This window comes from Lutra lutra, chromosome 8 (assembly GCF_902655055.1).
Source record: "Lutra lutra chromosome 8, mLutLut1.2, whole genome shotgun sequence".
Lineage (NCBI taxonomy): Eukaryota > Metazoa > Chordata > Mammalia > Carnivora > Mustelidae > Lutra > Lutra lutra.
Window position 1 is genome coordinate 104,743,419 of NC_062285.1, and position 12,444 is coordinate 104,755,862.

The following is a 12,444-nucleotide window of genomic DNA, read 5'->3' on the forward strand; positions in this document are numbered from 1 at the left end:
GGTGAACAAAAATAAGTGGATAATGAAAACAATCATCGTAGCATATCATACTCCATTAGGGCAGTAGGGGGCGTGGTGGGAAAGTCCTTGAGTTTTAGGTAGGCTTTTGCATATGGTTTCTGTATTGAGGAGAATATGTGCTATGGTGAGTGCCATGAATTGTGTAAGACTGATGAATCACAGACCTGTACCCCTGAAAGAAATAGTACATTATATGTTAATTTTAAAAATAGGGTTTGGGGGCACTGAGTGGCTCAGTGGGTTAAGCCTCTGCCTTCGGCTCAGGTCATGGTCTCAGGGTCCTGGGATGGAGCCCCGCATCTGGCTCTCTGCTCAGCAGGGAGCCTGCTTCCCTTCCTTTCTCTCTCTGCCTGCCTCTCTGCCTACTTGTGATCTCTGTCTGTCAAAAAAATAATAAAATCTTAAAAAAAAAATAGGGTTTGTCCATGCCTTTCCCCCACTAAACCAAGATGGTTACTGAGGAGGAAGGTAAAATACAAAGAAATATAAATTTTCTTCTTTCCTGTAGAAATTGAGCATGATTGCATAAGATTGCTTGAATCATTGTGTTGAACTAAGCTAGAAAGATTTTAGATATTTGGCTAAATTTCACTCCTCCCAACACACCCACAGACACATTCCTGCCTGGTAGCTGCCTAGAAAGTATCAAGAAAGTGCTCATGAGATCAAATACAGATCCAATATAATCCGATCAAATACAGAAAAAATAAATAATTCACTCTACCCATCCACACCTGAACTATACTGTGAGCTAAATTTTGCAACATTAGTGTTTTAAGATTTGGAATATAATCCATGACCTACTACCTGTGCTTTTAAAAATTTTGTTATATTATTTTGCTTAATCAGAAGAATATCTGATAATAGTAACAGTATTTTAGATTATTATTTAGAATAATTTGCTGCTAATTTTACAATTTTATATACATTGGTACTTCACTGAACCTGGCTTTTTTAAAAATTGTGTTCAGTTGCCTTTAATGGTTACTTAATAATAAATTTAATCAAGGTTTTTAAGAAGCACATATAAATTTGAAAAAAAAAACATCAAATGGTGGTGGATTGTTTTTAAATTAAGGACCTTATTTATAGCTGCTATGATTGAATTATGCATATGAAACTGAAAAATCAAATTTTGTTTTCCTCTACTGGTTTTTATTGTTAAAAATCACAAAGCTATTATTTTATGTTTAACTATAGTCTTTTCTGGTCTTTTGCATTCCATTCTTTTTAAAGTGTATACAGTTTGCTATATCACTTTTCACCTCAGGGTGACAGTCCCATTTTCTAGAACTTCTAAAAACTCATGAACCATACTTCTTCATGAGTTTTTAAAATATTATTTTCTTTTGGCCTGCCATATGAAAAGAGTGGAAGTTAGTAACAATAATAAGCCTATTTCTATGGAAATGGTCTAGATATTAGATATTATTTAATCAATCTTGCTAGATGCTAAACAATTCATGAACTTCTTGTTGAAATTCAATAAGCAGTTTATGAATCCTTGAATTGAGAGAATGTGTTTAAAGAAATCAGAAACTGGTACGTTCCAATGGTGACAAAAGCTAAGCAGTCCAAATTCAAACTGGCTATGAAACATCTCCATTTTTACTCATCGTGAGTGGGCTCATGGCAGTGAGAATAGAGAAGGTGTGACTATAAGGTAATGAAACTCATTTCTCAGCTGGTTTGTAAAATAGGCTCTCTGAACAATTTCAGATGAGAAGCTCCAAAAGTGTTTCAAGCCATGGTAGCATCGTTGTAATTAATGTAAAGTCTCCCCACATCATTTCTTAGAATGTCAGAACTCATTCTGGTATTTGTTAGCAATCGTCCTTGTTTTCTCCTTGTCACACCTTTTAAGTTGGTGTAAGGTGTTTTGCACCTGGAAGAATGCCTTTTAAAGGCCCTTGGAAAGGATAGTGCAAGGAGCCTCATTCACATGTGGAGTGTAGGAAAAGAAAGTACAAACATACCGTTTGGTACTGTCAGTGTGCATTCTTTATTCTGCCATGGATACATTGCTTTTAATTTAAATTTTGGTTAACATACAGTAAAATACTGGTTTCAGGTATAGAATTCAGTGTTACATTTTAATTGCTCTCTTTAACAACCTTGATCCAAAAGCTTTAGAAGTAAACAGCTCCCTACCATTATCCTATTAGGAGTGAACAGTCTCTCAATCCTGACCTAATTTTTAGAAAGGAAAAAACAAAACAAAACAAACAAACAAACAAACAAACAAAAAACAAGCATTTAAAAAATCATTCTGAAACACAGTTTCTACGAACGTTTTCCTGTGGGTGATCTTACAAGTTTATTAAACATTTGTAATCACAGAACTTAAAATATGGAACCGCAAGCGTGTCAGCACAGTGTGTAATCTGAGTGCTCGCCGGGTATGCAGCACTCACAGGGAGCTGATTTCTAGAACTGTCGCTGCACCAGCTGTCCGGGGAGCGGAAGCTGCCAGTCCACCCTCCTATCTCCCTTGGAGGAGAATAGGTGGAAGCAACAATCCACGTGGGCGGAAACTGAGGAAATGGAGGAATAAAGTAGAGGAGGAGGGGAAGGCGGTGCGCGGATGGCTGTGATGGAATAAATGACACAGCTTGAATTCAACAGCGCTTCTGTTCCTGTTTTTAGACTGATGATGTGCAAAGCCCTATTTTCTCCCCCTCCTTTTTAAATTAGCAAACATAATCCTCACTAAGCACCTGGCCATCTCGCTCCTAGACCGCATGGGTGTCTGTCTCCTTTCATCTGTCATTTTAATGCAAAATATGAATGCAGTTTCACTGCTTTAAGAGATTCATTGGGAGCCTACTGATATTTTTCCAAGGACAAGAACACTTAAAGATACATCTTTTATCAGAATTTCAAGTATTGGAATAATAGAGGAGTGATGACAAGTAAAAGCAAATGGTTTACGGGAATATCATAATCTACTTTCCAAAAGTAACAATTTTTAAGAATCCTATTGCTAACACAAGTTATAATTAAATTGTTACATGATTAAAATGAAACAATAGACAATGCAACTAAATGTTAGACTTTCAGTTTCTCTCTCTCTCTCTTTTTTTCCCAAAGGGATGAAGAATATAGGATGTAGTGGGATTGGGTTGAAATGAATAGCCCAATTACACAAACATATTTTTGGTTGATTTGGATAAACAATAAAAAATTTGCTACACCCATATATCAGCATGACCTTTTCTTCAACAATATGAATGTTTAAATCCCCTTTGGCTGCTCATGTGAATTCACCCCAACCACCAGGCATGTAACTGGTTGCAATTAGCTGTAAACACACAATTCCCAAGACAGACTGCTTAAGGATGGGTGGAAAGGCTGCCATTAGTATTTTTTAGACATAGTCAGGTAGGTTATTGCTATATCAAGGCCTAAGCATCCTCCCATCCAGGAAACTATCTAGCAGTGCTAGTTTCTGACTCTAGCTATATTCTTCATAGGATAATCTTTTTTATCAGACAGTCTTTGCATTGAGTATATACACAAACTAAGATGAGACTGTCTGAAAGCTTTAAAAGCTCCAGTTCTTTTGGGTCCTGAATATAGGACCCAAAGTGACAATTCAGCCAAGTCTGTGCCTGTGTTCTGTACCATGATCAGGAGCACCACTTATTTCATGCGCCCACTTCACTTTAGTGTATGTGAAAGCTTACATACAAAAAGTGGGGCAATCACATATACAGAAAAAAGGACAGGTAAATATAAACATAGAAAAGATGTCAAGTTGGATACATACCTTCCAGGACACTTGGTTACTGGAAAAAAAAAAAAAAAAAAGAAAACAGATTGTGAAATTGGTGGAATTAAAAAATAATTATGCCTTAATCTCACAAAACAAACTGAGGGTTGATGGGGGGAGGGGGGTGGGAGAGGGGGGGTGGGGTTATGCACATTGGGGAGGGTATGTGCTATGGTGAGTGCTGTGAAATGTGTAAACCTGGCGATTCACAGACCTGTACCCCTGGGGATAAAAATATATTATATGTTTAAAAAAATAAAATTTAAATTAAAAAATAATAATAATTATGCATGGGGGGAAATGTCCAACTATGTGGACGTTGCAGAATGCTTTTGGGAATTCTCCATTCAAATGTGGGTGTAGACACCAACTTATTTCATTTGTTAGGTGTTTTTATTTTACAAGTTCCACATTTAAGAACACATTCTAAAGTCTGAGCTGTAGAGCTAATGCGAAAATAGCCTATTTCTTAAAATTATTTTCCTATTGCTGTTACTGTACGAATCTACTTTTGAAAATAATTAGATCCTTAATATCTTAAAAATTTAAGTTGAGAAATCTCATGAATAAAATATTCACGGGGATTTCTATTTGACAATGTGTGAAATAATGGATCCCAGTATCAAATTTATGTTATAAAATTGTAGCTCCAAGTTCGACAAAGAATTTTCTAAGTACAGACTAAAGATCTTTGGTATGTTTTATCATTTTAGCTGTATTGGAGACTGTCAAATTATCATAAGCTCTGATAAAAGTTTACTCAGTTGAAGATCTAGTTCTTCATACAAAAGATTATAGTTAATCAAAACTGTGGATGGATTAGCGCAGATTCACAGAAAAAGCATTTCTGTTTTCAGAGAAGATAACTATTTCAAAAATGATTTAAACACTTTCACAACTTACGGTAGGCTTGTTTTGTGAAGTGATATATACTGTTAAGATCATGGAATTTCTGAATTCAGGTTGATCTGGATTTTATTCTGTGGCCTACCATTTACTTGCTTTTTAGGTGAGACCATCTTAGAGTCACAGAGTCTTAGTTTTCAGATTTATTAAGCAGAGATGGCAATTTATCTCATGGAAATTTATGTGAGGATTTAAATGATATGAGTAAGTTGTTTAGGACAGGAAACAGAGGTATTGACCTAAAATCAGGAAGTTGAATCTGTTCATATTCAAAAAGAAATTAAGGCAATCTAAGATGTAAGGAAGATCAAGCCAAAGAGAAAAGTGGTCTTGTTTCAATGAAATAAAAATCTCAGAAGTAAAGATGAGGTCTTATCCTCATCTTAAAGAAGAATAGAGAATGTAAAGAGATACAGTGAAAATGAGAAACTAAGTATTACATAATTCAGGAATTCATATTGAAAGTTTTCATCTTCAGGTCAGTAGATCAAATATGATCTCAGGCAGTACAGAACACTCTAAATATACCGGTTGTTCCTGCTGTGAAAAAGACAGAGTATAATTAAGCTCTCATCCCACCCAGGTCCACACTGGTGTCGAGTCTGGCTCGGCTCACCCAGGAATGAGTCACAGCTCTGATGGGCTGATTGCCCTGGGCAGAGCCAAAGTAGTGATTAAATAGCTCAGAGCTCTGGAGCTTGAGGGAACCTCTACTTTAATTCTCCCTCAAGCTTAAATTAAGGCTGATTCTGGAGGATATCCAGTGATTGCTAGGGATTTAAGAGGATGGTCTTCTGCAAACCATCCACAGGAACTGATGCCAACAGACTCTTCACTGAGCAGATGAAGTGCAGGTTGGGGAGCTCTTGGGCTAATTTGTTTCTCATATATGATGAATGTTTTCAAATATAAATTATTAATTGCGTTTTAAAATTGACTGTATAAAATGAATTTTCAGTTAAACTACACTCCAAATGGTCTGCAACAAATAAACAACTAAAGATATGAAAACATTTCTTTACTCAATATATGACTAAGTTATTCCTTTGAATAAAACATTACTCCCCTCCACCTGGGGCTCTAAAATATACTAATTAACTCTTATTTTATCACATGAGAAGACTTTATTATAAGGATCCAAAAAGACCCTTTCTAAACTGCTCAAAATAATCTATTTTAAGTTGCTTGGCCCAGAAGTTTATAGTGGGTACTAATTAGTTTCACTGGTTGAACATGATGATGCTGTTAAGGTCCGTGGCTTGAGTTTTACATATTTAGGTTATCCATACACTATTCATGCATTGTGTATCCAAGTTCTCTGTGGATATTTCTGCATTGCCTATCCAACCGTGCATGGAGAATTTTAGTTCCCCACCCACATTTGTGCACATTCATGGTAATATAAATTTTAAAACATCTACCATATTAAATATGTGAGAAAGACTGTATATAACCCATCACCACTCTTCATTGTTCAAGATGAATATATATGGGGGAGTTATGAGGACAAAATGCATTTATGTACAAAGTGAATCATATACATTTAATTTTGGACTCCTATAGGCTTATAATCAAACATAAGTGGACAGAATTTACATAGAGTATATATTATTATCATGATAAATAAGTTCCTTTAAAAAAGTATTTGAACAAGCGGGATACTTGGGTAGCTCAGTCATTTCAGATTCTGACTCTTGATTTTGACTCAGTTCATGATCTCAGGGTTCTAAGATAGGACTTCATGCTCAGCAGGGAGTTTGCTTAAGATTCTCTTCCTCTCCCATGGGGCGCCTGGGTGGCTCAGTGGGTTAAGCCGCTGCCTTCTGCTCAGGTCATGATCTCAGGGTCCTGGGATCGAGTCCCGCATGGGGCTCTCTGCTCAACGGGAAGCCTGCTTCCCCCTTTCTCTCTGCCTGCCTCTCTGCCTACTTGTGATCTCTCTCTCTGTGTCAAATAAATTAATAAATAAAATCTTAAAAAAAAAAAAAAAGATTCTCTTCCTCTCCCTCTTCTCTTCCCCTGCTCTCATTCTCTCTCTCTCTCAAACTAAATAAATAATTTTTTTAAAGTTTTTGAACAGTTGGTTTTTATTTTCAGTTATTTTCAGTTATTTTCAGTCCTCCAGTGGAGGAAAGAAGAATATACATTTCATCATGATTAAAATCTCCCAGTCTGAGGCTGTACCCCTCTCATACATTTATAGTTGCTATTTTTCCAATTTGATTCAAGGGGGGCTTGAACAATGAACTATATAATGAAAGCTTTACAGTTAAATTCAGATCATGTATCATACTCTGAAACTCACATTCCAGCCATCTCGTTTGGGGCAAATGTTTAACTCCTCTCAGAATTAGTGTGTGTGTTTAATTTGGTAAGAGTTTGTAATCTGATAAGTTTATAAGGTAATTTTTAATTATTTTATTAACAATTTTATTATTTTATTATGTCTTATTTTAATTATTTTATTAACAATTACTATTTTATTAATAATGTCCTATTTGCCCCAGGGGTACAGGTCTGTGAATCATCAGGATTATACACTTTGCAGCACTCACCATATCACATACTATCCCCGAAATACATGATCCAACCACCCTCTCCACAGCCCCACTCCCCCCAGGAACCCTCAGTCTGTTTTGTAAGATTAAGAGTCTCTTATGGTTTGTCTCCCTCCTGATCCCATCTTGTTTCATTTTTTCCATCTGTACCCCCCCAAACCCCCCACTCTGCCTCCCAAATTCCTCATATCAGGGAGATCATATGATAATTGTCTTTCTCTGATTGACTTATTTTGTTCAGCATAATACCCTCTAGTTCCATCCATGTCATTGCAAATGGCAAGATTTCATTTATTTTGATGGCTGCATAGTATTTCGTTGTGTGTGTGTGTGTGTGTGTGTGTGTGCGCGCTTGTGTGTGTATCTATATAGATATATATACATACATACACATACACACACCACATTTTCTTTATCCAATCATCTGTTGATGGACATCTAGGTTCTTTCCACAGTTTGGCTATCATGGACATTGCTGGTATAAACATTCAGGTGCTCATGCCCCTTCAATCACTACATTTTTATCTTTAGGGTAAAAACCCAGTAGTGCGATTGCTAGGTGGCAGGGAACCTCTATTTTCAACTTTTTGAGGAACCTCCATGTTGTTTTCCAGAGTTGCAGCTTGCATTCCCACCAACAGGGTAGGAGGGTTACCCTTTCTCCACATCCTCTCCAAGATCTGTCATTTCCTGCCTTGTTAATTTTAGCCATTCTGACTGCTGTGAGGTGATATCTCATTGCGTTTTGATTTGTATTTCCCTGAAGCTGAGTGATGTTGAGCACTTTTTCACGTGTCTGTTGGCTATTTGGATGTCTTCCTTGCAGAAATGTCTATGTCCTCTGTCCACTTCTTGATTGGATTATTTGTTCTTTAGGTGTTGAGTTTGATAAATTCTTTATAGAATTTAGATACTAACCTTTATCTGATATGTCATTTGCAAATATCTTGCTTCCTTTGCCTTTGGGGATGTTTCTAGGAAGAAGTTGGTGTGGCTGAGGTCGAAGAGGTTGCTGCCTGTGTTGTCCTCAAGGATTTTGATGGATTCCTATCTCACATTGAGGTCTTTCATCCATTTTGAGTCTATTTTTTGTGTGTGATGTAAGGAAATGGTCCAGTTTCATTCTTCTGCTTGTAGCTGTCCGGTTTTCCTAACACCATTTGTTGAAGAGACCGTCTTTTTTCCATTGGACATTCTTTCCTGCTTTGTTGAAGATTACTTGACCATAGAGTTGAGGGTCCATTTCTGGGTTGTCTATTCTGTTCCATTGATTTATGTGTCTGTTTTTGTGTCTACCATACTCTCTTGATGATGACAGCTTTATAATAGAGCTTGAAGTCTGGAATTGTGATGTCACCAACTTCGGCTTTCTTTTTCAACATTCCTCTGGCTATTTGAGTTTTTTTCTGGTTCAATATAAATTTTAGGATTATTTGTTCCATTTCTTTGAAAAAAATGGATGGTATTTTGATAAGGATTGCATTAAATGTGTAGATTGCTTTAAGTAGCATAGACACTTTCACAATATTTGTTCTTCTAATTCATGAACATGGAACGTTTTTCCATTTCTTTATTCCTTCCTCAATTTCTTTCATGATTACTTTATAGTTTTCTGAGTACAGATTCTTTGCTTCTTTGGTTAGGTTTATTCCTAGGTATCTTATGGTTTTGGGTGCAATTGCAAATGGGATTGACTCCTTAATTTCTCTTTCTTCTATCTTGTTGTTGGTGTATAGAAATGCAACTGATTTCTGTGCAATGATTTTATATCCTGACACTTTACTGAATTCCTGTATGAGTTGCAGTAGTTTTGGAGTGGAGTCTTTTGGGTTTTCCACATAAAGTATCATATCATTTGCAAAGAGTGAGAGTTTGACTTCTTCTTTGCCAATTCGGACGCCTTTTATTTCTTTTTGTTGTCTGATTGCTGAGACTAGGACTTCTAGTACTCTGTTGAAGAGCAGTGGTGATAGTGGCCATCCCTGCTGTGTTCCTGACCTTAGGGGAAAAACTCAGTTTTTCCCCATTGAGAATATGTGGGTTTTTTATAGATGGATTTGTTGATATTGAGGCATGTAACCTCTATCCCTACACGTTGAAGAGTTTTGGTCAAGAAAGGATGCTGTGCTGTGTCAAATGCTTTTTCAGTATCTATTAAGAGTACCATATGGCTCTTGTTCTTTCTTTTATTAATGTATTCTTATGACATTGATTGATTTGCAGATGTTGAACCAACCTTGCAGCCCTGGAATAAATCAGCTTTCCCACTCTGATACCTGGAAGCTCTACTACACTCAGACACCCTGATCTTTCTGTGACCCACAGGACCTGAGACCACTCTGTCCCTGCGAGGGCTCCACCCCTGCTTAGCCTCTGGAGTGATGCCCCTCAGTGGAGCAGAATTATAAAAGTTCAGATTTTGTGCTCCATTACTCCACCACTTGCCAGGGGCTAGCCTCACCCCCCACAGTCAATCTTCCCGTTGCTTCAGATTCACTTTTCCACACGACCAGAAAGTGGTGAATTTTCTGTTCCTATAATTGTTTCTCTTCTTCTCTTCTATTTCCTGCTGAGTTTGTAGGTGTTCGGAATGGTTTGATACCTCTCTAGCTGAACTCCTGGGATATGATATTGTTTCAGTCTGCTACTCCTCCACCATCTTGCCTCTCTCCCCTTCTAGACTGTTATAAGGTATTTTTAGAAAAGAAATAGAAGTATTGGGGCACCTGGGTGACTCAGTGGGTTAAAGTCCCTGCCTTTGGCTCAGGGCATGATCTCAGAATCCTGGAATGGAGCCCGGCATCGGCATCCATCGGGCTTTCTGCTCAGCAGGGTGCCTGCTTCTCCCCCCCACCCCACCTGCTTCTCTGCCTACTTGTGATCTCTGTCTGTCAAATAAATAAATAAAATCTTAAAATAAAAAAAGAAACAGAATTATTCCCTGAATTCCCTCATTATGCCGAGCGAAGTCTTAGACACTCAGTACTGTTTGTAAAACCACATCAACTCTCCCTTTTTTTAAACAATTGTTTGTTAAAACATCGTTTCAGATGAAAAACATAATAATTTAATATTTTTATATATTCAAAATAATCATTACAACAAATCTGGTTAATGTCTTACAATTTCTTCTGATGAGGACTGCTAAGAACAACTCTCTGAGCAACCTGCAATATAAAATACACTGTTTATATAGTCGCTCTGCTATACTTATTTTTTTATAATTTAATTTTAATCTTTTGACCCCCTTCATCCATTTTGCTCCCTGCTTTCCCAACTTCTGGCAACCACCAATTTGTTTTCTGTATCCCAAACTTTTGTCTTGTTTTGTTTTGATTCCACATGTACATTAGAACATATGGTATCTGTCTTTCTGACTTATTTCACTTAGCATAAATGCCCTCCAAATTCATCTATGTTGTTGTAAATGGCAAGATTTCAGTCCTTTTTAAGGTTGAATAATATACCATTCCATTCCATATGCTCCATACACACACATACACACACACACACACAAACACAATTCACATTTTCTTTATCCGTTCATCCATTAATGGTTACTTTGGTTGTTACCATATCTTAGCTGTTACAAATAATGCTACAGTAAATATGGGGATGCATATATCTATTCTAGCTAGTGTTTTCATTTTTCTTTAAATAAATACTCAGAGCTGGAATTTCTAGATCATGTGACAGTTCTATTTTTAATTTTTTTAAGTACCTCACTACTGTTTTCCTTAGTGGTTGCACCAATTTACATTGCCTTCAACAGCACACAAAGGTTCCCACATCCTCACTGGATACTTTTACATTTTGTCTGTTTAAGAATAGCAATTCTAACAGGTATGACCTGATACCTGATTTTTTTTTAAAAGATTTTATTTATTTATTTGAGAGAGAGAGAGCATGAGAAGGGGGAGGGTCAGAGGGAGAAGCAGACTCCCCACCAAGCAGTGAGCCTGATGTGGGACTTGATCCCAGGACTCCAGGATCATGACCTGAGCCAAAGGGAGTTGCTTAACCAACTAGGCCACCCAGGCGCCCCTGATACCTGATATTTTATTTTCATTTTTCTGATCATTAGTAATACTGAGCATCTTTGCATGTACTTATTGTCCATTCATTTGTCTTTTTTGGAAAAATATCTATTCAGAATTTCTGCCCATTCCTTAATCCAATTGTTTTGGGTTTTTTGCTATTGCACTGTATGTGTTCTCCATAAATTTTGAAAATTAACTACATATCAGATATTTTCTCTCATTCAGTATGATATTTTTTCATTTTGCTGATGGTTTCCTTTGTTGGACAGGGGGTTTCAATTTAATGTAGTCCTACTTGTTTTGTTTTGTTTTGTTTTGTTTTGCTTTGCTTTTGTTGCCTTTGCTTTTGGTGCCTGATTCAAAAAATGATGACCACAATAGATGTCAAGAAGTTCACCATCTGGTTTCTTCTAGAAGTTTTATGGCTTGGGTCTTACATTAAGTCTTTAATGCATTTTGACTTAATTTTTGAGTATGATGAGAAATAGTGGCCCAGTTTCATTCTTTCCAGGTAGGTGTCTGGTTTTCCAAGCACCATTTATTGAAGAAACTATTCTTTCTCCAATGTATACTGTTGGCTATTTTGTCATAAATTAATTGCACATGTATGTGTAGGTTTATTTCTGAGTTCTCTATTTTGTTCCATTGATCTAAGTGTCTATTTTTATGCCTATGATTACTTTAGATATGTAATATAGTTTAAACTCCGGGGGTTTGAAGTTTCCAGCTTTATTCCTCTTGAGAGACACAAAGCCTTTTTTTTTTTTCTTTTTGCTTTGACTATTCAGGGTCTTATGTGTTTCTATAAAAATTTTATGATGCTTTGTTCTATTTCTGTGAAAAATTACCATTGGATTTTTCATAGGATTGCATTGAATCTGTAGATTGCTTTGGGTAGTATGGACATTTTAAAAACATTCTTTCAGCTGTTGAGCACAGAATATCTTTTTATTTATTTCAATCATCTTCAATTTCTTTCATCTATGTTTCATATTTTTCAGTCTTTCACTTCCTTGGTTGAATTTATTCCTTATTTCTTGTTGTTAAAATTGTAAATGAGATTCTGTTCTTAATTTTTCTTCTGACAGCTCATTATTAGAAATATAGAGGAATACAACAGATTTTTGTATGCCAATTTTGCATCCTG

At 36.5% G+C, this 12,444-nt stretch overlaps 1 pseudogene; it reads left to right on the top strand.

Annotated features, from left to right (window-relative positions):
* Window positions 1-470: 470 nt before the first annotated feature.
* LOC125106986 (glyceraldehyde-3-phosphate dehydrogenase-like) overlaps window positions 471-12,444 on the top strand; it is a 34,100-nt pseudogene continuing 22,126 nt past the window's right edge.